The 27292-nt window shown below is 48.1% G+C and overlaps 1 long non-coding RNA gene and 1 other non-coding gene across 2 annotated transcripts; both read right to left on the bottom strand.

The window, feature by feature from the left end:
- Positions 1 to 387: 387 nt before the first annotated feature.
- Positions 388 to 20471, bottom strand: LOC140429537 (uncharacterized). Its single transcript, XR_011949117.1, has 3 exons — positions 19994 to 20471; positions 2991 to 3051; positions 388 to 1471 (listed from the first exon to the last, which is right to left on the bottom strand). It is a non-coding gene; the product is annotated as an uncharacterized lncRNA (long non-coding RNA).
- Positions 20472 to 26040: 5569 nt separating this feature from the next.
- On the bottom strand, positions 26041 to 26159 carry trnal-caa (transfer RNA leucine (anticodon CAA)). The gene is made up of 2 exons: positions 26122 to 26159; positions 26041 to 26086 (listed from the first exon to the last, which is right to left on the bottom strand). It is a non-coding gene; the product is annotated as a tRNA-Leu (tRNA).
- Between the last annotated feature and the right edge of the window lie 1133 nt (positions 26160 to 27292).

Genomic DNA, 27292 nt, shown 5'->3' with positions numbered 1-27292 from the left:
TGTTGAACTTTCTGAGGTACATAGTCCAGATGCATTGACTGGCAGCTGGAAGTACATGAGGGTGGAAGGGATCAAAGGATATTTTGATTGGTTCAAATGAAGTAGGATAAGACGAGTCCCATGTGGCACATAAACATTGGCAGAGATCAGTTGGGCTTCATGGACTGTTTCTCTGTTGTAAATTCTACTCCATTTCAGGTAGGATGTTATTAGTTCACACTTGCACCTGGCAGAGCAGTTGGGATGATAAAGCTGACTTTAGCAATCTAGGGGAAGAAAAATCAGCCAGGGCTTTTGTTCTTCATCCCTATCCAGTGACCCCTGCTGCAAAGTGCACATCATAGAATTTACAGTGCAGAAGGAGGCCATTTGGCTCATCAGGTCTGCACCAACCCTTGGTAGGAGGACCCCACTTAAGCCCACACCTCCACCCTATTCCCGTAACCCAATAACCCCACCTACCCTTTGGACACTAAGGGGCAATTTAGCATGGGCAATCCACCTAACCTGCACATCTTTGGACTGTGGGAGGAAGGAAACCCACGCAGACACGGAGAGAAAGTGCAAACTCCACACAGACAGTTACCCAAGGCTGGAATTGAACCCCGGTCCCTGGCGCTGTGAGGCAGCAGTGCCAACCACTGTGCCACAATGCCACATGGTAGATATTGTGTGATGACAGGATTGAGTTTGGTCATGATGGCCTCGGTGGTTGAAAACTTTGCTGACATCTGCACGTTGCATACAGTTAAGGCACAGGGAGGAATTACTCAGCAGCTCAGGCAGCAATAATAGAGAAAGAAACAGAGTTAAAAGCAAATTACTGCAGATGCTGGAATCTCAAACAAAAACAGTAAAATGCTGGACAATCTCAGAGGCCTGACAGCATCTGTGGAGAGAGAAGGGAGCTAATGTTCAAGTTTGGATGACTCTTTGTCAAAGCTGGAGAGAACTGGAAATAGGGTCAGATTTATACTGTTGTGGGGGGGGACATGGAGCAGTGGAGTTGGATAGAAGGCCAGTGATAGGCGGAGATAGACAAAGATGTCAAGGACGGAAAGACAAAGGGAATGTAAATGGGGGTGATCGGATGGGTGTTGATCGTGATTGTCCGCTTTTGTTCCCACTCTAGCTTTAATTTAATCACTTAACGTGCAAATATCGGCATCCTACTTAGGTTTGATCACCTCCATCTGCATTCCCTTTGTCTTTCTGCCCGCGACATCTTTGTCAAGAAACAGAGTTAATAGGTCGGGATTTTCTGCTCCTTCTGGCTGCAGGGCCGAGAATCCCCTTCTGAAGTCAACGGACCTTTGGCTGGTTCATCAAAATCTCTGATGCGCCCATGGCGATTCCCACCAAGAATCGGACTGGGAAATCCCGGCCTATGTCTCAGTTCTCAGGCTTCAGTTCTAATGCAAGGTTGTTGTCCTGGAACGTCAACTCTGGCTCTCCTCAGACGCGGCATTTTCTATTTTTGGTTCAATAATAATAATATTTATTATTGTCACAAGTAGGCTTACATTAACACTGCAATGAAGTTACTGTGAAAATCCTCAAGTCGCTGCACTCCGGCGCCTGTTCGGGTACACTGAGGGAGAATTCAGAATGTCCAACTCACCTCACAGGCACGTCTGTTGAGACGTTGTGGGAAGAAACCGGAGCACCCGGAGAGAACCCACGCAGACATGGGAAGAACATGCAGACTCCGCACAGACAGTGCGGAGCTGGGACCTGGGATCGAACCTGGGACCCTGGCGCTGTGAAGCAACAGTGCTAACTACTGTGCTACCGTGCCGTCCAGGTTTCCAGCATCCACAGTGGGTGGGATTTTCCGGTCGCGCGCACCGCCAGACCGGAAATTATCGGCCAAAGTCAACGGACCTTTAATGGTCCACCAAAGTTTCCGTCTCGCCCGCGATAATCCCTGCGGTGGACGGGACCAGAAAATTTTCTCCAGGAAATAGGGCAACGGCTCTCGAGGATGTGTCCTAGATCAAACATCAGAAGAGGTGAGAGGAAAAATGAAAATAAATACTACAGTGGTAAATTATTTACGACAAAATGTCTTTGTGTAAACAGTACCACAGATTAAAATCAGCATGTGACTGTCAACCGGTTCTTGATAAAAGCAAAAGCCTTTAATAGTACTGTCGGAAGAATTGATGTATTTCTGTCCACAGTTTGTATCAGCACAGAGATGGTCTGATGAGATTGTTGGACTTGCATTGCATTGTTTCAATCCCTGTTAACATTATTTCAAAGAGAGGAGTGAAGCCTGTTGATTCACAACATGCCTTCAACAAGTAAGTAAGCTGATCATAAATAAAAGATAACTCTGAGAAGAGGAAAGAACTAAAGAGGAGGTTTGCGGTCAGTGAAAGGTGAGACAGATGGTGGGCAAGGTGAGAAATCGTTTTCGAAGAAGCAGTACTGTCCTCAGCCACATCCTCATTCTTTGGTTTACTCATCTACTTGTTTAATTGTGCAACATATTTACCTGAAGTTGAAAGGTTGATACACAACACAACTTGGAAATGATCCTCAGCAATCTTAAATCACCATAGTTACAGATGACCAGAGGCTGCTTTCCCCTTTTTAGGGGGATAGCTGACTGGTGGTGATTTAACCTGAGGATTGTAATGATATGCATCACTGTATATACACAAGGGGTTAATGTAAATGTACTACAACTAAGTAACCACTAGAGGGAGCACCAGAGATGTACATAATAGACAGACAGGGGGCACTCGTCACAGGAATGGCAGCTAGTGAGCAGGACTTAGGCAGACAGCTCTAATATAACATCTAATATAAGCGCTGGAGAGAGAACGAACTTACATAATAAAGCATCTACTTCAACTGTAAGACTACAAGCTCTTTCAGACACAAGGAATAATACATGGTACCAGGTGACTTCAGGAACGCTAACTAGTCAGATTACGCAAGATGCAGACAAAGAAAGATCGAAAACAGAAGAAAATTCGTACCGGACATTCGACGTGGGGAGACTTCGCTGATTCAGTGGAACTCGTTGGAACTCCACCGCAGCTGAAAACAGACAGTAATTTAAGTCATAGATGGAAATGTTTTAAACAAACATTCAAACTTTATATATCATAGCTAATGATTTGAGTACGGCCTCTGAAGAAACGAAAATAGCACTGCTACTAGCAGGACATGAAGCTAGGGACATCTATAACTGTTTTAAATACTTGAAAGGTGAAGACACACCAAATTAGAAGTAATACTCAAAACATTTGAAGATCACTGTAACACCAGTAACAATGCTGCTTTAAGACATTCAATGCCCGGAGCCTAAATTGCACAGGGAATGAGTGATGCGAAACGCAAACAATCATTATCAGAACAGAAAGGTTTAACGCTGGAAATTGTGATTGAAAAGTGCAGATCGCAAGAAAGAAATAACATTCAGTCTTTACCAAGAAAGTACGCTGAAAAAGCTCTTCTGCACGGATCTAAAGAAGTTAAAATGGCATCTGAGCACATTTTAAACTGCCGGGGAACAAAAGACGCAAATCTGCTTCTGCACATGCGCAGGAAACCATAGCCGTGCATGCGCAGTTGAACAAAGAAAATCACACCGTTCGAAGATGGATTTGCGCATGCGCAAGTTACGCATGCGCAGTTGAAGAAAAAGCGCACAGTAAAGGAAAATCGATGTGTGCATGCGCAATCGATTCCTACACTTTACGTCACGAGCGTCATGACACCAGAAGACTCAGACCATGCCCACTTAAAGGGGAAATGCCCGAAAATCACAAACAAGACTCTTAAAGGCACAAAACCAAAAAATTCAACTTCAAAAGGCACAACATTGCCTGAACTTCCACCAGCAGTTGCAAAATAACTTTCGCAGCACCCTGGAACAAGCAGTTTGCACCACCCAAAGTGAAGAGCACAATGACAAATCCAAAACCAAAGAAGATGATTTGTTCATTGAACATGAAGAGGACAATAACAAATCTGAAACAAATAAAGATGATTGGTATATTGAAGAATACTACTCAGACATGGCTGAGTTGTTCGGATATGATCATAAAAGCATCAGAGACATGGTTGAAAAGCTCAACACGACTCTACTCATGGTAGATGAATCCAATACCATGATGCACTGGCAGATCATCGATACATTGGATGACAGCAACCTGTCAAATACCCAAGAATAAAATGACGCCACACAGAGAGTACTGACCGGCTCCGTTGAGAGAGCACAGATCGACTCCACAGAGAAAACACTGCACGACTCCACACAGAGAGCGATGGAAGACTCCACAGAGAGAGCAACGCAAGCCTCCATAGAGAGCTCATTGACAGACTACAAAATGGAAGCAACTAAAGACACCATATCGAAATCCATGCATGAACAAGACCATGAAGGTCTATCCACCTTATCTGAGCAACCAGAAGCAGACTATGAAAGTCTACCCAGCTAAACCAGCCTTATCTTATTGCACCAGTGCTTATTGCATTCTTTTCTCTGCTATTTTAACAGACATATTCACAAATTTATCTCAAACAGGTTAATATTTCCACTAAAGGACAAAGGAATTTAACAGGAACATATCAAGGATGGGATTCTCTGTCAGCTGACGCCGGAATCGGGAAACCCGAGTGGGCGGAGAATCAGATTTGACGTCACAATCGTGGCGGGCACCGGTTTCACGCCAAACCGCAATTCTCCGGTGCCTCGGCAGTGGCGTCAATGCGTTCCAGTACGCACGCAGAGTCATGTCATTAGCAGGCCTGACCATTATTCTCCGGGGCCTCCACAATGCTCCGCCTCCACTGGGGGGAATTCCCGTCGGCGAGGTTCACTTGTGCTTTTAAAAATTGTGAAACAGGCACTGTGGCTGCTGAGGGAGAGAGAGGGGGTATGGAAAGTGTCCAACATCGCCACAGTTTGCCGACAGTCATGCCGCTGGCCGTGGCGCTTCTACTAGGGCCGGGGGATTAGCAGGGGGGTGGGGGGGTGGCCAGGAGGTGGGCTGTGGGGTCAGGGTGGATGCGCACGGAGCACCATTGCCCCGGCCTGCAAGACAGCCATGCAGTTGTGCGCAGTGCTGACTGCCCACTGTGAACTGAGGGCCACAGGTCATTTGGGTCTCCCCTCAGGGTACCCCCCCTTGGTGCCCTCTGGCCCCAGCAGACCCATCAGCAGTATGGGCACGCTCCAGCACAACCAGTGCCATCTTGTTGGCTGGGATGAGTGTGTGTGGGGAGTGCAATGTGTATTTGCAGCGGCAGCTTGTCAGCCTCCCGAGTGTCAATCACAGACCGGTGAATCTCTCACCGTTTTTCATTGGAATCGATTGTGTTCCACGTGGCGCCGGTGCTAGCCCCTCCACGGTCACTGAATCGGTTCAGATGCGGCGCTCGATTTGCTGTCATGCAAATCCACGAATTCTGCCCCGATGTCAACACGTACTCTCAGGAACGGAGAATTCCACCCCGCTGCATGATTCTGCCTGAATCAGTATGGGAAATATACCAGAGTCACATCATTGATCGAAGATTTGGAATGGGAATTAATACAGCAAATGAGGGAGAAAGGCAGACAGACCGTGTTCCGTAAAATATTGAGTGGACTGGTGAGAATTGACAGAAACAAGTATTGGGGCGAGATTCTCCGACCCCCCGCCGGGTCGGAGAATCATCGGGGGCTGGCGTGAATCCCGCCCCCGCCGGTTGCCGAATTCTCCGGCACCAGAGATTTGGCGGGGCGGGAATCGCGCCGCGCCGGTTGGCGCCCCCCACCCCCCCCCCCCCCCACCCCCACCCCCCGCGATTCTCCGGCCCATATGGGCCGAAGTCCCGCTGCTAGAATGCCTGTCCCGCTGGTGTGGATTAAACCACTTACCTTACCGGCGGGACAAGGCAGCGCGGGCGGGCCCCGGGGTCCTGGGGGGGGCGCAGGGCGATCTGGCCCCGGGGGTGCCCCCAAGGTGGCCTGGCCCGCGATCGGGGCCCACCGATCCGCGGGCGGGCCTGTGCCGTGGGGGCACTCTTTTCCTTCCGCCTTCGCCACAGTCTCCACCATGGCGGAGGCGGAAGAGACTCCCTCCACTGCGCATGCGTGGGGTGCCGTGAGCGGCCGCTAACGCTCCCGCTCATGCGCCGCCCGGCAATGTCACCAAAGGCCTTTTCCGCCAGCTGGCGGGGCGGAAATCAGTCCGGCGCAGGCCTAGCCCCTCAAGGTTAGGGCTGGGCCCCCCAAGATGCGGAGGATTCCGCACCTTTGGGGCGGCGCGATGCCCGACTGATTTGCGCTGTTTTTGGCGCCGGTCGGCGGACATCACGCCGATACCAGAGAATTTCGCCCTTGGTGTCCTTCGGCAATGACAAGACACAAGGTAGCACTATCCACACAAAACTACAAAGACAAGCAACACTCTTTCTTCCCAAAGACAGGCCCAGAATGGAACAAGCTGACAAGTAAATAGTCACGGTCCCATCACGGGAAATCACTTGGTTTAACTGGCGCAACCCACGTTGGCTAAATACGGACATTAGTCTATGATGCAAACACAGCCAAAGCAGAAGCAGATTTAAGCAGGCTTTGGCTTCAAGGACCACACGGAGACTTGGCTCAAATTTAGGTTGGCATTGCATTGCATTACTGGAGAGGTGCTGCACTATCAGAGGTGCAGTCTTTTGGGTAAGATGTCAAACCAGGCAGGATTCAATGGAAAAGTTTCTAAGTGTGGTAGCAAGTGAGAAATGCCATGAGCTTGACCCAGCGAGGGCATCACCGGTGTCAAATACTAATTGGTCCACTGAACAAGACCTGATGGGCTTCATGCCACAAATGATGATCCTGCCTGCTGATTTGCCAGGACTGCAACCGGCAGCTTCCTGCTAACAAGGGGGAGCTGCACTTAAACCGATCCCGCAGAGCAAACCCCACATAGGACGCAGCAATACCACTGAGGGGATCAGCCCCACGATTCGGGGATGCCGACCTGGCCTGAACGTTGGACACGGTTGAATCCCAACGGGATCCCCTGATCCCCGAGGGGCTCGTAGGGTTAGCCACACAGCAACCAATGTCGCCTGGGAGGAAGTGACAGCAGCCACGAGCTCCGGAGGGGGGCTGGGGGGGCATCACCAGGAGTACCGGCACCCAGTGGTGTAAGAAGATCAATGACTTCCGCCGGGCTGCATGGGTGAGTTGGCACCGGCCACTTGGTGCCGGCCCCCACCAGCACCTCCGCCCTCCGCAAAGACCATGCGCCTGACACCGGCCTCACCTGCCACCCCCGCAACCCCCTCCAACGACCATGCACCTGGCAACTCCTCCACCCAGCACCATACTGTGCCCAACCCATCCATGTCCAGCAGTGTTGCCCACCCCTGCTTTCCCCCCCCCCCCCTCTGTGATGAGCGAAGCGTGCGGCACATGATGCCCTCTCTGTGTTCCCACAGGAGAGGTTGGCCCACCATAGACGGGAGTGGGCCGATATGGGTGGTGGGATTCTGGACATCAGTGTCCTCACCCTCTATGAGGAAGGGGTCTCCGAGGACGCAGGGGCGGTCGAGGACAGATCATCAGCGATGTAGAGTTTGGCGTACAGTGCGGAGGTGAGGATCCACCAGCCACCACCAAGTTGACCTGTCACACATCAGTTGTTAATGCCATACACTATGACCCATACCTCCCACTGACCTCATGCCCATTCTCCCGCAGAATCTTCATCCAATTGTGCCGGCCCATCCAGGGTGGTTCCCCCCCAAGAGAATAACTCGGAGGGGAGCTCCGAGGAGACAACCATATTCGCGGCACAGCTGTCATCCCCACCCTCCTTCATTAGTAAAATTAAACAAGGGAAGCAGCTGCAAGTGGACTTATTCTTACACAATAAGAACTCTGTAACATGGAGAGCTTCCCCACAGACTCTCAGAAACTGGACTCCAATAATAAATCTAAATACTTAGATCAACATGCCGTGATCCTGAAACTGGAATAGAAAAATAGCTGGTATTAAAAATATCTTCATGTTTTTGCAGCAAAAAGAGAAACGACTTGAAACATTCTGAGTAATGTTAACATGACTTATTGATCCAATCGGCTTCACTGGAATTGAGTGGCATGTAAAACCATTGCAGTTAACCTCAGGTAGATTCGATTAAAATTACCCTAACTGCAGCAAGTCAGCCAACAGACATGGTGAGCGCAGCCACGTCAGTGCTTCAGGCCAGGTCGTCCCCATTCCCAATTTGCTTTTATTTGATTTTTTGTTGTCCCTGTATTATTAAACAAAATGCATTAACTAAATTAGCCAGGTATGTGAAGGTTGGAGAAGGAGTTGTTTGTCCGGTTAGTTTGAATGTTCTCAGCAGACTTAATTTATTTTTAATATCTTGATTTGCAAACATATATCACCACAGGCCAAAAAATAATTCACTTAAAATGTACAGGACAGGTGGGAAGAAGATGGACAGGATTTTCTGCCCCTCCCCCCAACAATGTATTTTCTGAGGGTGGAGGTGGCCCACTATTTGCCGGTGACAGGATCTGCTGGTCCCGCTGATGTCTACTGATGCATGGCTCACATCCTCCGCTGCCAGGGAACCCTCTCAGGGGGTGGTCGCCTTCGGCGCGACTTGACAATCCCTCCGGCGGGAAAGGCTGGAAAACTCAACCCATGGGCTGTTTAGTCCAGTACCATTGTCAGGTTGTATTGATATGCAATACAAGGGGAGGCGGTAGCATAGTGGTATTGTCACTGGACTGGTGATCCAGGGACCCAGGATAATACCCTGGGCACTTGGGTTCGAATCCCGCCACAGCAGATGGTGGAGATCTGGAAATCAATAAATATCTGGAATGAAAAAGACTAATTAAAACCATTGTCGAATGTCATGAAAAACCCAGCTTCACTTCACTAATGGCCAAGTCGTAACAGGCATAGCTACTAGACTGGGTCTGAAACAGATGGTGAGGGAACCAACAAGAGGGAAAAACATACTTGACCTCATCCCCACCTGCCACAGATGCATTTGTCCATGACAGTATCAGTAATTTCCATCTTCTCATTGAGGATATCGTCCATCGTGTTGTGTGGATAGATTCAGAATAGATGTAGCAAATCAAGACTGGGCTCCATGAGGCGCTATGGGCCATCAGCAGAGGCAAAATTGTACTCAGCCACAATCTGTAATTCATGTCCCGGCATATCCACTCTACCATTACTACCAAGCCATGGGATCAATGCTGGTTCAATGAATAGTGGCGGACTATTAAACAACTCACTGGAGGAGGAGACTCCCCATCTTAAATGATGGAGGAGATCTGCACATCTGTGCAAAAGACAAGGCTGAAGCATTCGTAATAATCTTCAGCCAGATGTGACAAGTGGATGATCCATCTCAGTCTCCTACAGAGCGCCCCAGCATCACAGATGCCAGTCTTCAGCCAATTCGATTCACCCCACATGATATTAAGAAATGGCTGAAGGCATTGGATGCTGCGAAGGATATGGGCCATGACAATATTCTGGCAATAGTACGGAGGACTTGTGCTCCAGAACGTGCTGTGACCCTAGCCAAGCTGTTCCAGTACAGCTACAACACTGGCGTCTACCTGACAATGTGGAAAATTGCCCAGGTATGGCCTGGACACGAAAAGCAGGACAAAGACAACCCAGCCAATTACCGCCCTATCAGTATATTCTCAATCATCAGTAAAGTGATGCAAGGGGTCATCAACAGTTCTATCAAGCGGCACTTACTTCACAATAACTGCTCACTGACGCTCAACTTGGGTTCCACCAGGGTCACTCAGCTCACAACCTCATTACAGCCTTGGTTTAAACATGGACAAAAGAGCTGAACTCTGGAAGTGAGGTGAGAGTGACTGCCCTTGACATCAAGGTAGCATTTGATCGAATATGGCATCGAGGAGCCCTAGCTAAACTGGAGTCAAAAGGAATCAGGGGGGAAACTTTCCACTGGTTGGAGTCGTACCTAGCACAAAAGAAGATGGTGAAGGTGGTTGAAGGTCAATCATTTCAGTCACAGGGCATCATTGCAGGAGTTCCTCAAGGTAGTGTCCTGGGCCCAACTATTTTCAGCTGCTTCATCAATGACCTTCCTTCCATCATAAGGTCAGAAGTGGGGATGTTCGCTGATGACTGCACAATGTTCAGCAGCATTCGTGACTCCTCAGATACTGAAGCAGTCCATGTTCAAATACAGCAAGACCTGGACAATATCCAGGCTTGGGCTGATATGTGGCAAATAACATTCGTGCCACACAAGTTCCAGGTAATGACCATCTCCAACAAGAGAGAATCAAACTATCACCTCTTGATATTCAATATCATTACCATCACTGAACTCCCCTTTATCAACATCCTGGAGGTTACCATTGACCACAAATTGAACTGGACTAGCCATATAAATATTGTGGCTACAAGAGCAGGTCAGAGGCTAGGAATCCTGTGGCTTGCAACTCACCTCCTGACTCCCCAAAGCCTGTCCACCATCTACAAGGCTCAAGTCAGGAGTGTAATGGAATACTCCCCACTTGCCTGGGTGAGTGCAGCTCCTACAACACTCAAGAAGCTTGACACAATCCAGGACAAAGCAGCCGGCTCGTTGGCACTCCTTCCACAAACATTCACTCCCTCCATCACCAATGCACAGAAGCAGCAGTGTGTACCATCTGCAAGATGCACTGCAGGAACTCACCAATGTTCCCTTGGCAGCTCCTTCCAATCCCACAACCACTACCATCCAGAAGACCAAGGGCAGCAGATACATGGGAATTCCTCACCAAGTCACTCACCATCCTGACTTGGAAATATATCGCCGTCCCTTCATTGATGCTGGGTCAAAATACTGGAACTTCCTCCCTAATAGCACAGTGGGTGTACCTACGTCACATGGACTGCAACGGTTCAAGAATGCGGCTCACCACCACCTTCTCACGGGCAATTAATGACAGGCAACAAATGCTGGCCTAGCCAGCGACACCCACATCCCATAAAAATTAATTTTTAAAACCCGACTCGGGGTTGCCATAGTTCTGATTGGCAACGTGCCAACATTGAAGGAATAATTCAGCCAGAAAAGCCATGTTTTGCTGTATTTCCAACTTGCAGCATGATTGTGACACATACTTCACCATGCCATGGAAATATTGAGTTCGCTGTTGTGAATAATGGGGAAGAGTTAGAGCATCCAAGATTGTGACTGATCGTTTTTTTTTTAGATGAGCATTTTAAGGTATATAGAACAATAGTGAACAAGAAGAGCTGAGGTACAGATTAGCCATAATCTGTTGAATGAAGAGGTAGGCCTGTGCTCTGTCCCTATGGGATCAAGGTTTTATCTGACCTTGTGTGGGGGCTCATTCCCTGTTTGTAGTTTCCATGTGATCCTCAGCTGGCAACTTTCTCAGTGTCCTTGTTTGTTTCCATATTAATTTTATCAGGTTCTAAAGAAATTTGACATCTATCAAGAACAAGCTGATAACTAGTACCGGTTGGTGCAGCTCTCTGCTCTCCACTCCGATGTAATGAAACAAAATGTATCAACATGTTTCTCAGTCTCACACAAATTGTGTGCAGCATACTCTGTGTACCAACCTTTCCGGCATGTTTCTTTATCAGGGCGCATTCCGCTGACCAACAGCATTGTGTAGCAGGATTGCTCACCAATACTCAATTTGGGTTTTGCCAGTGTCACTCGGCTCCAAACTGCATTACCTCCTTGGTCCAAACACGGAAAAGAGCTAAATTCCAGATGTGAGTGTGGTGGTTGTCATAATATACACACAGGTATATGATGGTGCACAGACAGGCAGTGATTGACACACAGGATGACCAGTGAACACACAGAACACAGCAACCAATCACCAGACAGGACACGACCACTATAAAGCCAGAGGACACTAGTTTTCCAGCTCGCTTGGGATCCAGCCTCTGAGACAGTCAGAGCCTGTGAGCAGCAACTAGAACATACACCATGTGGTAGTAAAATAGTCTGGTCAGGTTAGCCTCAGGTCTCCAGTCAAGTCAGCATAGTGGCAACCCACAGTTAAAGTATGTATGATAGTTAAGAGTTCAATAAAATCGAGTTGCATTTCTTCAAGTGTTGGAAGCCTGTCTCTCTCACTGCTGCAGTAAACACAGTCCTCGCAGACCTGGCATACCCAACACATCATGGTACCAGTGAATCATGCCCGAGTTTGACACACCTACCTTGAGATAGTCTGCTTTGACCAGCCATCTGGCAATGTGGACAACGTCCGCCCTCCCCCGCAGCTCCACATCGCCGGCAACCTCGGTGCTAACTGGAAGATTTTCAAGCAGAAGTTCCAGCTGTATCTTGACGCCACCGACCTCAAAACCGCATCGGATGCCAGGAAGATCGCTCTCTTCCTCTCTACAGCCGGGGACCACGCTATCCACATCTTCAACTCCCTCACCTTTGCTGAAGGCGAGGACAAGATAAAGTTTAAAACAGTCCTGCTGAAGTTTGACAGCCACTGTGACATCGAAGTCAACGAGAGCTTTGAACGCTATGTGTTCCAGCAGAGGCTGCAGGGTAAGGATGAATCTTTTCAGTCCTTCTTAACCCATCTCCCTATCCTCGCGCAGTCCTGCAACTACGGCTCCACTTCCGACTCCATGATCCGCGACCAGATCGTTTTCGGGGTCCACTCCGATCCCCTTCGCCAGCAGCTCCTTAAAGTTAAGCAGCTCACCCTTACCATCGCCATCGAAACCTGCGTCCTCCACGAGCACGCTAACAACCGGTACTCCCATATCAAGGCGCTGCAAGGCCCCCACGATGTGCAGCGGGTGCAGGCCGTGAAACAGCTCCAGGGCCTGAGTCTGGATGAGGGCGGCCATTTCGCCCGCTTTTCCCGGGCTCCTGCGCATGCGCGCCACAACCAAGGGGACGGTGAGGCCGATGACCGAACTGCGCAGGTGCAAACATCGTTCGACCGCACCGCACATGCGCGGTGGCGCACAGAGCGTCCTGACGTCGGCGCCATGGCATGCAACAACTGTGGCTCCGCCCATTTAAAGCAGCAATGTCCAGCGAAATCTCGCGCTGTCTCCAGTGTGGCAAGCTTGGCCACTACGCAGCCCTGTGCAGATCTGCCCAACTGCCCAATACACAGCGATCCCAGTCGCGGCGCAGGAACGTCCGGTCAGTACAGCAACCCGTTGCAGACTCCGACTCCGACATGGTTCCAGATTCCAACACCGAGGGCCTCACATCCCCATTCCGGGTGGGCATCATCACCAAGCATACGATGCTTTCAGCGAAGAAGGTGAAACAACTCCCAGTGATGAGCATTGATCCGGACGACGAGTGGTGTGCCACCCTTATGGTAAACAAGGCTCGCATACGCTTCAGGCTGGACACCGGCGCTTCAGCGAACCTTATTTCAAAGTCTGACCTTGACGCCATCCGTGTCAAGCCAAGCATTCTTCCACCGGCCTGCCAGCTCCTCGATTACAATGGCAATGCCATTGCTGCCAGTGGCTCATGCCAGCTTGCGGTATCCCATCGTTCTTCAGAAGCAACCCTGTGTTTTGCAATTGTAGGAACCAACAGAGCTTCTCTGCTCGGTGCTCGGGCCTGCAAAATCCCAAATCTTGTGCAGCGGGTTCACACCATGTCATCCACAGAGGCAACGGCCTCGCCAGATGTCAACTTCCAACCCCAATTAGATGACATCATAGCACAATACCACAGCGTCTTCGAGGGTATGGGTACACTACCTTACCGATACAAGATACTGCTGAAGCCGAATGCCACACCTGTGGTTCATGCACCGCGTCGGGTGCCGGCACCCCTTAAGGACCGCCTCAAGCAGCAGCTGCAAGACCTCCAGGACCAGGACGTCATTTCTAAGGTCACTGAACCCACGAACTGGGTTAGCACCATGGTCTGTGTCAAAACACCGTCAGGGGAACTTCGCATTTGCATCGACCCCAAAGATTTGAACCATAACATCATGAGGGAACACTACCCTATACCTAAACGAGAAGAGCTCACCAGCGAAATGGCTCACGCCAAGCTTTTCACAAAGCTGGATGCCTCCAAGGGGTTTTGGCAAATACAGCTGGATGCGTCCAGTCAAAAGTTGTGTACATTTAACACCCCGTTCAGTCGCTACTGTTACAACCGGATGTTCTTTGGCATCATCTCCGCCTCGGAGGTGTTCGACCGCATAATGGAGCAAATGATGGAGGGCATCGAGGGGGTGCGAGTGTACATTGATGATATTATTATCTGGTCCACAACTCCTCCGGAGCACATCGATCGCCTCAAGCGAGTGTTCCACAGGATCCACGAGCATGGCCTCCGACTCAATAGAACCAAATGCTCGTTCGGTCAACCAGAATTCGTCGCCCGCCACAAAGACTGAATTTATCGACTGAATGTTGCATTACCTTGTGATCCGTTTACACATCTGTACATATTGTTTCTTCCTAATTTGTTTTCTGCCCTCTATCTGCACTAGACACCTTCCCATGTAAATGCGTTAACATACTTTGTATATAGTCAGGCTCCTGTACACACACACACACACTATTTATTGACCTACACACTTTTTTTAAATGAGGGGGAGATGTCACAATATACACACAGGTATATGATGGTGCACAGGCAGGCAGTGATTGACACACAGGGTGACCAGTGAACACACAGAACAGAGCAGCCAATCACCAGACAGGACACGACCAATATCAAGCCAGAGGGCACTAGTTTTCCCGCTTTCTTGGGATCCAGCCCCTGAGACAGTCAGAGCCCGTGAGCAGCAACTAGAACATACACCATGTGGTAGTAAGATAGTCTGGTCAGGTTAGCCTCAGGTCTCCAGTCAAATCAGCATAGTGTCAACCCACAGTTAAAGTATGTATGATAGTTAAGAGTTCAATAAAATCGAGTTGCATTTCTTCAAGTGTTGGAAGCCTGTCTCTCTCACTGCTGCAGTAAACGCAGTCCTCGCAGACCCGGCATACCCAACACATCAGTGGTATTAACTCCACTTGCCTGGATGTGTTCTGTTCCAAGAACACTCAAGAAGCTTCACACCGGATAGCATAATCAAAGACCCACCCCACCGAGCTTACTCACTCTTCGAACTTCTTCCATCAGGCAGGAGATACAGAAGTCTGAGAACAGGCACAACAGACTCAAAAACAGCTTCTTTCCCGCTGTTACCAGACTCCTAAACGACCCTCTTATGGACTGACCTGATTAACACGACACCCCTGTATGCTTCATCCGATGCCGGTGTCTATGTAGTTACTTTGAATACCATGTGTTACCCTATTATGTATTTTCTTTTATTTCCTTGTCTTTTCATGGACTTAATGATCTGTTGAGCTGCTCGCAGAAAAATACTTTTCACTGTACCTCGGTACACGTGACAATAAACAAATCCAATCCAACCATCCAGGATAAAACAGCCCGTTTCATCTATGCTGCCATTGCACCACTTCAAGCATTCTCTTCCTTAACTATTGGCTCAGAATGGCAGCAAAATGTGCACCATATTATACACTTATTGAATGAACGGCAGGGGAGATCTGGTGGGCCGAGTGGGCTACTCCTGCTCCTAATCCGTATGATCGTATGTTCATAAGATGAAATGCAGCAACTCACCAAGGCTTCTTTAACAGCATCTTTCAAACGTGTGACCAGCCACCAAGAAGAACATGGGAACACTGGCAAGTACCCTTCTAAATAAGATACCATTTTGACTCTAAAGTATATCGCTGTTCTTTCGTCATTGCAATTGTCGGACTCTAACAGTACTGTGGATGTACCTGCACCACGCAGAATGCAGTGGTTCAAGAAGGCGGCCACCACCACCTTGTCAAGAGCAATCAGGAACAAACAATAAATGTTGCCTTTCGCAGCGAAGCCTGCATCCCATGAATGAATAAAAACATCTGTGCAAGGAAAGCTCAAAGACCTTGCTCGAAAGGTGCAAGCATCAGAGAACTGGACATGGACTTGACATTGCTACCTCAACCAGAACCAAAGACAACAGATTAGCTGGTGGCTGATCCTCAATGCTGAATGTGGGATTTTGTTGGTGTGTGGAGGCTGCAGCTTTTGCCGCAGTAACATTGGCTGTATTTCAGAGCAAACAATGGGAGGTGGTAGATATGCATAAATGTGTAAAAACAGCGCTAGTGCATCTGGCAAGCTATTATCCATCTCTCCTGATTGTTATTCCCATTGAATTCAACGGACAATGACCAACTGTAACAGAAGGGACATTTGGTAAAGGTTTCTCTGACGGACACAATAACATTTGGATGGGAAAGAGATAGAAAAAAAAGCTGAATTTGAAAGCTACCATGAAGCCTGAAACATCGATGGACTGAAATGATCGAGAATGAGAGAGCAGAGATTTAAACGATTTTCACAAGAAGCAAATGTGATGTAGGGAACAAAAAAACTCTTTCACACAGCGAATAGTTGGAGTCTGGAGTGTGCTGCCCAGAAGTGTGGTGGAGGCATTCAAGAGGGCATGGACCAGGACTTGAAAAGAAACAAAGTGCAGGGGGTACAGGGAATGGCACCAAGCCAGAATGCTTACTTGGCGAGCCGGTGCAGACACAGTGAGCCGAATGGCCCTCTTCTCTGCCGTAACAATTATGTGATTCTGTGATTGATGATAAAAATGCCGAAACGAAAATCATCGAAAGCACAGTCTGAAAACAGGATATGATGAAAATAGAACATTTTTATGGCCATTTCTCATCTTTCTGCGTTCTGAGGCTTAGCTTCGCCCACAGAAAATACTTCCTGCTTATTTCCATACAACCAGATATTCTTGTTGGGTAACATCTTTGAGGCAAGGGCCAAACTAGTCAATTCCTGTACAAGTATATAGTGAAATAATTATCGAAAATGAGGGGAACACTCAACCGGGCAGACCAGAAGTTAACTTTACAGGTCGATGACCTTCCAGCTGCGGGCTCAGGTGGTTACATCCTCACCTTTGGGTCAGGAGATTTTTAGGTTCAAGCCCCACTCTAGGACTTGAGCACAAACATGGAGGCTGACTCTTCCCTGCAATACTGAGGGAATGCTGCATTGCTGGAGGTACAGTTTTCCAGATGACACCTTAAAGCGAGGCATTGTCTTACCTCTCAGGTGGATGTGACTATCCCATGACACTATTCAGAAGAATAGTAGGGAGTTAATCTCATTGTCTGGGCCAATATTTGTCCCTCAATCTGTGGTGGCTTGAACCAATACTGCAGAGGCTTCTTGTATGACCAAAAGGGGTTTTATCAAGAACAAGGAAAAGGTTAACTATACACAGGCACAGAGGTCTCTGGAACTGGTCTTCACTCTGTGACTCCAGGGACAGAAATGATTCAGTGACAACGGGATGTTGGTACAAGGAAAAAGTAGTCAATTAAAAGAAAAATAGAGAATGAAAGGATGCGTCTAGAGCGAGAGGGAGAATTGGAAAATCTGGCTGAGGGAAAAAATTTCCGATGGACCGACAAGATGACAGAATGTGTACCACCCTTTCGGGCCTTGTGCTTTGTAATATTGTGAACTTTGTTTATATATACTTTTGACTGAAATCTCCGTCTGAATTTAACAGGCGCATGGTCAAACGTATTCTTAATCAATCTTTTCTTTGAAATATTTCTTTCAGCATGTTTGTAAAATTGATCAGTCCATCTGCAACTCCCAGAGAAAGACAGTTCATAGACAGTCAATCACTCATTATGTTGATGGTTAATGTTGAAGGTAAATCGATATTTCCTAGCTTCCACTGCAGGCAGGAGAAAAGGCTAAACTGTTTCCACTTTGGCTGTCTCAGCCCCACCCTGGCGTCTCTTGGTCAAGTTCACCAACTCAGAGGTCCTGGAGCATGTTAATTCCATCTGCATACACTCATTGCTAAGCCAATGAGGTCTGCACTTGCGCATCGATGGATGATGTGGGCAGCACGGTAACACAGTGGTTAGCACATTTGCTTCACAGCTCCAGGGTCCCAGGTTCGATTCCCGGCTTGGGTCACTGTCTGTGCGGAGTCTGCACATTCTCCCTGTGTCTGCGTGGGTTTCCTCCGGGTGCTCCCGTTTCCTCCCATAGTCCAAAGATGTGCAGGTTAGGTGGCTTGGCCATGATAAATTGCCCCTTAGGTTAGGTGGGAATAGGGTGGAGGTGTGGGCTTAAGTGGGATACTCTTTCCAAGAGCCATGCAGACTCGATGGGCCGAATGGACTCCTTCTGCTCCGTAAATTCTATAAATTCCCATATACCCAAAGACCTTCTGTACCGTAAACTGGCCACTGGGCCACGACCTGCTGGACGTCCATACCTCAGCTACAGGAACACTTGAGAGTGAGATACCAAGAGTGAGATACAGACAAAGGGGAGACAGTCACCGATGGCCGTCACGTTTTGCTCTTTGGAGGTCCAAAAGAAACAAAAAGCTCAGCTGGCTGAATAGGGTCCAGAGGACACAGAGACCAGAGAAGCTTACAGAAGCAGAATGTGGAGTTCCCAAAAAAGCAGAACAAGTCAAGAAGTTCGAACATGTGAGACCAAAACAGGGAAAGTGGAAGCTGCTGAGCGCAGTCTAGGGATGAGTAAAGTGGGAAGAGAAAGGACAGAGGGGAAAGTGAGAAAGAGACTGGAGTTTTCCAGCCTCTTGTCAACATTACAGTGGGAGAGCAGGAGAGTCCCTGCAGAAATACCAGCATTGTGTTCTCCAAATTGCACTGAACTTCCTGGAATATTCTTTACAAAGCATTGTACTGGACTTTTTCAAACTTTCTGACGTTATGAAGTATTCTGGACCAGGCCCCTCGGTTGTCTTTTCTAAACATAAATTTAGAGTACCCAATTATTTTTTTCCAATTAAGGGCCAATTTAGCATGGCTAATCCACCGACCCTGCACATCTTTTGGGTTGTGGGGGTGAGACCCACGCAGTCATGGGGAGAATATGCAAACTCCACACGGACAGTGACCCGGGGCCGGGATCAAACCCGGGTCCTCGGCACCATGAGATAGCAGTGCTAACCACTGCGCCACCATCCTGACCCCGCTCCTAGGTTGGCTTGGCAACATTCCCATCTCCTTGGTTACATAAGTTTTGAACGTTGCTTTTCAAGGACCCCTCACAAAAGTAGGCCACAGGAGAGTTCTTTGAGTCAAGTGTTGCTAACCTTTAAGCAAAGTGTGTATTTTTTTCTCAGCCTCATGGAGGCCGTAGCAACTGCTGCACATTTGTTTTTAATTTACCCTGCACATCTTTGGGTTGTGGGGGTGAAACCCACGCAGACATGGGGAGAATGTGCAAACTCCACACGGACAGTGACCCGGGGCCGGGATCAAACCCGGGTCCTCAGCGCCATATGCAGCAGTGCTAGCCACTGTGCCACATGCCGTCCGTTCACTGCTGCTCATTTCTGATGGAAAAAAGATCTGCTTGTTTGTTTTTTGAACTTCTGCAGAATATTAAAATATTAAACAATGGGCAAAATATGCTCACTTTAGACCTGCACAACATGCCTCGGGTCACCACAGCTTGCAACGTCTCTCATTCCTCTCTCGACATCCGAACAACCAACACTCACGTGCACCCTCACGCTAATGCCCTCTTGCACCTGTGTCTCACAGTTACCCTTCACAAATGTTACCCTTCCCTACAATCCACACAAATCATTACAAACATTCAGAACTCTCTGCTTTCATTCCTCACAAGAGACGAGATTGCACAATCTCACTGCAAGTGTGAAGTTATGCACTTTGGAAGGAGGAATTTAGGCATAGACTATTTTCTAAATGGGGAAATGCTTAGGAAATCAGAAGCACAAAGGGATTTGGGGGGGTGGTGGAGTGGGGGTCGCCAGCCAATGGCTGCTATCTTATCAGACACTGGCACTTCATACCCATCTGTACCACTGAGAAACAAATCTTATTCCAGTAGGCCGCAGGTGGCAGCAATGACCTACCATTAAAACCTGAGCTGCCTGAGACACTCGTGTTCGCACATGTTGAGAGAGCTGTCTGTAGAACCTGTTGAGCAGCTTGCCTCATTCCAGCAGAACCTCTGTTAACATCCCTCTGTCTTCTGGTGCAGCACATGGGTGAGGAGGATGCAGCTGCTCCTGTTGCTAGTGTTGTTCCTGGTGTTGCTCCTGCTGCTGCTGGAGCTCGTGGTGTTGGTGTTGGTGCTCCCCTTGGGCTTTCTCAGAGCTGCATAAGCTGCCCCCAGCAACACCGTGAAGGCTGGCAGCTGGGAAGTTGAACTGAAGGTGGATAAAGTACAAGAAGAGCGAAGTGACTTTCGGGATCATGGAAATCACCTGTCAAGCATTGGGAGTAGTCTTTGAGAAGGGGTACTGTGAGTTGCAGCCTCCCACCTGGCCAGGACTACAGCTCTTCACTTTCACGAGAAAAGACTTCCCTGCCTATCAGTTTCACTGAAGGAACCCCCTCACTGCGCACTTGCCTCAGTGGCACATGGTCCGAGAAATACCTCCACTGACGATCAAGTGCAGAATCCTTGAATAAAACGTAATTGTTGATTGAAATATTTAAATAACATGGCCAACAGCTGTGCGGCATTTCCCTGCGGTATTCCCCTTACTCAAATTAACAATGGACGTGGGCTCGAAGATTTTGACCCCACATCATTTTTGACCACCCTCGGCTGATCCCCTTGCTGGTTAAAGTTTTCCCCAATATTTCACAGCAGTGCTGGATCTGATAAACATGGATCATTGCGATACTATACATCAATAAAAACACATTTTGTTGAGCTATATTAAATAAAGATACTTTCATTGGTTAAATCCGATTTTAAGGGCTGAACTTGTGGCTTCAACCACTCAGGAATGCTAAATTACTCTCTCCACCTTTCTCATACCTGTTGGGCCTGCTCTGTAATACTGGGCGTATTTATTACAGCAATCAAGATAAAATTAACCTATAATTTTCTGCTCCCTCCCTCTCAGAGGAATCTGGCTTTATGGGTTTAATTAGCTCTCTCTTTTATGTATATGGTCATGGGAATGGATATCAGTTATTTTGCAGGCCCCTCAAGCCAGCTCCTTCATTCAGTTAGATCATGATCTGAACCTCAATTCTATTTTCTTACCTTAGCTTTATGTTGACTGCTACCCTTACCAAACAAAAATCGCTTGATCTCAGTTGTGAAAGACACGGTTGTCCCGATATCCAATGCCTTTTGGTGAACGATTTCCAAATTTCCATTAATCTTTGTGTGGAAGGGTGCTTACTGATCTTAATTCCGAATGGCCTGGCTCTAATTTTAAAATTGCACCCCATCAGTCGTGTTTCCCTCTTTGAAGAAAATGCTGCCTTTTTATCTACCTGGTTGAATTAAACACCTCAATCAGATCACCCCTCCATCTCCCATACTCAGCAAGCCAGATTTATACAATCTGTCCTCAGAATTAGCAGAAGGTTTTGCATTTTAATCGTTAAAATTTGTTATTTTAAGTCATTGGTTGTCCTGCTGAAAATAAATTTGGAGAAATTAAACTTCGAAAAGAAACAGGAGCTGAAGCCTGAAATTTGGGGATCTGATAGATCGGTGATCCACACGTTCAGAAATCTTGTGAGTTGTCATTTGGTCTCCACAATGTTGAGATCAAGTAGGCCTCTGGCCTCATCCAATAGCAGCAGTCAGGGGTATCTATTTGTCCATCATTTCACCAGGATCCTCTGTGGAATATAAAAGTGTTGTCAGAAATTAAATTAATTAAATAACCTTTATTGTCACAAGTAGGCTTACATTAACACTGCAATGAAGTTACTGTGAAAAGCTGAGGTCCCTGCATTATGGCCTGGGCTACGGGGAGAAATCCTGTCTGTAAATTTACACACTGCCCATGCCACAATGACATTCACAACTGCTCCTGCAAGTAACTGGTTGTGAGAAGGATGCTGCTGACTTATTCTCTGCAACAATGCGGCATGGACTGTCAGAAAGGGAGTAGGCCCTCAGCCATTGAACCTTGTCCACATTCAATTACTGCATGGCTAATTTGTACCTCGATGCCATCCTCCCACTTTAATACTCTGTAACAAAAATCTATAAACTTCACTGTTGAATTTTTCAATTTTACTTCAGTGCATGGGTAGATTGGAGAAGTTGGGACTTTTGGAGGAAGAGAGTTTCAGGATTTTTGTTACACTTTATGAGAAGACTTGCTTCCTGACAGCACCACAGAGTTACCTCAATGTATTGTTATGATGCTGGAACAGGCCCTAACAGTGGCTAGGATGCTGGACGGAAGCCCCAATATTTTATTTTAGCTTTGTAAGACTGTGAGGAAAGGATACTTCGCTCCAGGAATGATTACAAGAAGAAATAGGGATATGGGGCGGGATTCTCCCCTACCCGGCGGGGCGGGCCGTACCGGCGGCAAGGAGTGGCGTGAACCACTCCGGCATGGTGCCGCCCGGAAGATGCGGAATCCTCCGCACCTTCAAGGGCTAGGCCGGCGCCGGCGGGGTTGGCGCCGCGCCAACTGCCGCCGAAGGGCCTCCGCCAGCCGGCGCAGGTTGGCGTTTGCGCGGGAGCGCCAGTATGTGCTGGCGTCATCCCAGCGCATGCGCAGGGGGCTTCTTCTCCGCACCGGCCACGCCGGAGATTGACAGCAGCCGGCATGGAGGGAAAGAGTGCCCCCATGGCACAGGCCCGCCCGTGGATCGGTGGGCCCCGATCACAGGCCAGGCCACCGTGGGGGCATCCCCCGGGGCCAGTTCCCCCCGCGCCCCCCAAGGACTCCGTAGGCTGCCTGCAGAGCCAGGTCCCCCTGGTAAGGACCTTGTTTGATTTACGCCGGCGGGACTGGCCGAAAACGGGCGGCCACTCGGCCCATCACGAAGCAGAGGATCGTCGAGGGGGCCACTGCCAACGGCCCCCGACCGGCGCCGCCCCCGTCAAAAAACCGGCGCCGGAGAATCCTACTCCAGCATTTGTTAGCATTGGTAGAATAGGATAGCAAAATATTGAAGTGAGAGGTGGGAATGTGTCCTGACACAGTTTGTCCCTATTTTCCTGGGTCTAACCATCAAAACATTCTTCACAGAATTGCCAAACATTAGCCAAACTGTACCTTGCAGTCATAAACTGCAGGTAGTTATGAGGACGACCTGCTGTTAGTTGAGGCTATTTTCTAAAGCAGCAATCCAGAAATACTTCAGAGGTCCTTCAGACCTCAACTCAGCCTTTTATTCTCACTCACACAGTGTAAAATACTGCCATCACCATAGGAGCAGAGCCACCTAAAAGATGCAGGATAGGTAAGGGAGAACCGGTGGATGTGGTACACTTAGATCTTCAAAAAGCTTTTGATAATGACCCTACAAGAGGTTAGTGAACAGAATTAGTGCACATGGGATGTGGTGTAGTGCACTGGCATGGATTGAGAACTGGTTAACGAACAGAAAAAAAAAGAGTAGGAATAAATAGGTCATTTTCAGGTTGGCAGGCTATTATATTATTTATTTATTTTTTATTGATTTGCGGGATGTGAACATCACTGGTTAGGCCAGCATTTATTGCCCATCCTTAGTTGCCCTTCAGAAGGTGATGGTGAGTTGCCTTCTTGAACCGCTGCAGTTCCTGAGGGGCTGGTACACCCACTGTGCTATTCGGGAGGGCATTCCAGGATTTTGCCCCAGCAGCAGCGAAGGAATGGCGATATAGTTCCAAATCACGGTGGTGAGTGACTTGGAGGGGAACCTCCAGATGATGGTGTTCCCAGGTATCTGCTGCTCTTGTCCTTCTAGATGATAGTGGTCATGGGTTTGGAAGGTGCTGTGTATGGAACCTTGGTGAGTTACTGCAGTGCATCTTGTACATGGTACACATGGCTGCCATGGTGGTTGAGGGTTTGAATGTTTGTGGAAGAGGGAGCAATTAAGCGGGCTGCTTTGTCCTGGATGGTGTTGAGCTTCTTGAATGTTGGTGGAGTTGCACTCATCCAGGTGTTATGGGCCAGGGTTTAGAGAACACCAAAGTGTATCATGGAGTTCACCTGACCCACAACTTTTAATAGATTGTGGTATGGGGAGCACACGGCCCACTCTACAGGTGTGGTACAGCAGAAATGGAAAAGTATTTTTTAAAGCAAAACAATGTTTATTCTATGAACTCAAGTTAACCTTTTTAAAGCATACAGTGAACATCTTAGCAACCATTAATTCAAATACAACTCCCAAAGAATACAACACTAAGTAATCCTTTAAGCTTTCCTTTTAACATCCATATGACTTCAAACACCTTTTTCAAGAAGCACATCAGGTTAAAGTCACTACTGTTATTAGTTTTAAATCACCAGGATCGATTTACAGTCTTTAGATTACAGAGAGAGATTCATACACCTTCTGGCTGTGACTGCAGCTATCCAGCTTTGAAAGTGAAACTAAAACACACCCTGCAGCAAACAGCCTAAAACGAAAGTAAAAAGCTGACAGACAGCCCAGCTCCACCCACTCTATGACATCACTGCAGTGGTAAACACCCATTTCTTAAAGGTACTCTCACATGACACAGGCAAGTGGAGGGTATTCCATTACGCTCCTGATATGTGCCTTGTAGATGGTGGACAGGTTTTGGGGGGTTCAAGAGATGAATGACTCGATGTAGGATTCCTTGCCTTTGACCTGCTCTGGTAGCCATAGTGTTAATATGGCTAGTCCAGTTCAGTTTCTGATCAATGGTAACACCCAGGATATGAATTGTGGGGGATTCAGCGATGGTAATGCTATTGAATGTCAAGGGGCAATATTTAGATCCGCTCTTGTAGGAGATGGTCATTGCCTGGCACTTGTGTGGCGCGAATGTAACTTGCCACTTGTCAGCCCAATACAGGGTATTGTCCAGGCCTTGCTGCATTTGGACATGTACTGCTTCATTATCTGAGGAGTCACGAATGGTGCTGAATATTATGCCGTAGTCATCAGCAAACATCCCCACTCCTGACCTTATGATGGAAGAGAGATCTTTGATGAAGCATCTGAAGATGGCTGGGCCTAGGACACTAAACTGAGGAACTCCTGCAGTGATGGCCTGGAGCTGAGATGATTGACCTCCAGCACCACAACCTCTTCGTTTGTGCCAGGTACGACTCCAACCAGCTTTCCCTGATTCGCATTGACTCCAGTTTAGCTTCCTGTTGCTTGCCATTTCAATTCACCATCTTGCTCTCATGCTCACATCACTGTCCTTGGCCTGCTACAATGTTCCAGTAAAACTCAATGTAAACTGGAAGAACATCTTCCGATAATGTATTTTACAGCCTCCCGGACTCAATATTACGATCAACAACTTCAGACAACTTCATTTAAGCAGCAACCTCATTGCTTTGCGTCTGGAGTCACATATTGGTTCCACCAGGTAAGTGCAGATTTCCTTCCCTAAAGGTCATTGGTGCATCAGATTGTATTTGATATTAATCCAGATCACATTCACCATTACTGATATTATCTTTTTTCTCCAGATTTATTTATACATTCCTCAGTTGATGGTATTTAATGTCTCCAGGTAATTAGCCCAGGCATCTAGATTACTAGTTTTGTAACATAACCACAATGCCTACTATTCCAAGTTACTGTGCTGTGAGTGAGTGGGTGGTCGGGCTGGGGGAGGCGGGGTGGTACTTATCATAGAATTTACAGTGCCGAAGGAGGCCATTCGGCCCATCGAGTCTGCGCCGGCTCCCGGAAAGAGCACCCCACCCAAGGTCAACACCTCCACCCTATCCCCATAACCCAGTAACCCCACCCAACACTAAAGGCAATTTTGGACACTAAGGGCAATTTATCATGGCCAATCCACCTAACCTGCACATCTTTGGACTGTGGGAGGAAACCGGAGCACCCGGAAGAAACCCACGCACACACGGGGAGGATGTGTAGACTCTGCACAGACAGTGACCCAAGCCAGAATCGAACCTGGGACCCTGGAGCTGTGAAGCAATTGTGCTGTCCACAATGCTACCGTGCTGCCCTATAAGGACAATGTCAGGAGTGGGATTTGAACCCACGCCCCTAGAAAGGGACCAGAAATCACCAGGCTTAAAGAAGGCAAGGAAACACACTCCTTGAGTCTGGCGCCTTAGACCACTCGGCCATCCTGACATGTACTTGGGTATAGGGTGTCATAATATACGCCAGTATATCATGGTGCAGACACACACACTGATGGACACAGAGCAAGACCAATCAACACACACAACACCGCAGCCAATCACCAGTTAGAGCACACTCACTATAAAGACAGAGGGCATCAGTTTTCCCTCTCATTCGGGATGCAGCCTCTCAGAAGGACAGAGCTTACAGCTTACAGCACAGATCTTCACCATGTGCTGAGTGCATAGACTGGTTAGGACAGGCATAGGTCTTTAGTTTCATCTAACATCGTGTTAACCCACAGTGAAAGTATGTTCAACAGTTTCTAGCTTAATAAAATAGTGTTGTATTATTTTAAGTGTTGGTGGCCTGTATGTGTTCCACGGATCCAGAGCACCCAACACATCATGGTACCAGTAGTTGAGGGATGTTAGAACTTCTTAGACCTACCTGCAAGTGATCTGCCTTCCACCAGCATACAGTCATCCTGCAAAATGGACAGCGTCCGCCCGCCACCGCCGCTCCGCATCACCGGTAACCTGGCGGCCAACTGGAAGATAGTCAAACAACGCTTCCAGCTCTCCCTTGAAGCCAGAGACCGGGAAGCTGCTTCAGACACCAGGAAGATCGCTCTCTTCCTATCCAGAGCACCCAACACATTACAGGGGTACTGGGTTTGGGGTGTAGTCTGGTGGGGGAGGTAGTCAGAGTTGGTCAGGTTTTAATCTGTGGTGTTGGCTGGTTGCGGTCCTCTATTCAGTTACACTGATTGCACATCTGGCTCAAGTCTCCCACACGGAGCAGAGTGTCGGAAACTTCATTGAGTACTCTGGGCAATGTGAATCAGCCCATCAGAGTTTAAACTTCCTGGGCAATTACTGCACACACGCAGGTGCATGTCTGAACACTACGGGCTGAATTCTCAATCGGCCGACGGCAGAATTGGGAAAGACAGTTGGCCAGAGAATTGTTTTTATGCCGAATCCGTGGTGGGTGCTGGTTTCACGCCAAATCGCAATTCTCCGGAGCCTCGACAGGCAGGTCAATGAAATCCACTCCGCGCATACAGTAAACGCCGTTGGCATAACATTAGCGGGCCTGATCCGGTATTCTCCTGGGCCTCGGCCACCACCTGCACAGAT

This window comes from Scyliorhinus torazame, chromosome 1 (genome assembly GCF_047496885.1).
Source record: "Scyliorhinus torazame isolate Kashiwa2021f chromosome 1, sScyTor2.1, whole genome shotgun sequence".
Lineage (NCBI taxonomy): Eukaryota > Metazoa > Chordata > Chondrichthyes > Carcharhiniformes > Scyliorhinidae > Scyliorhinus > Scyliorhinus torazame.
This window is presented reverse-complemented; position numbering and strand designations above follow the sequence as displayed.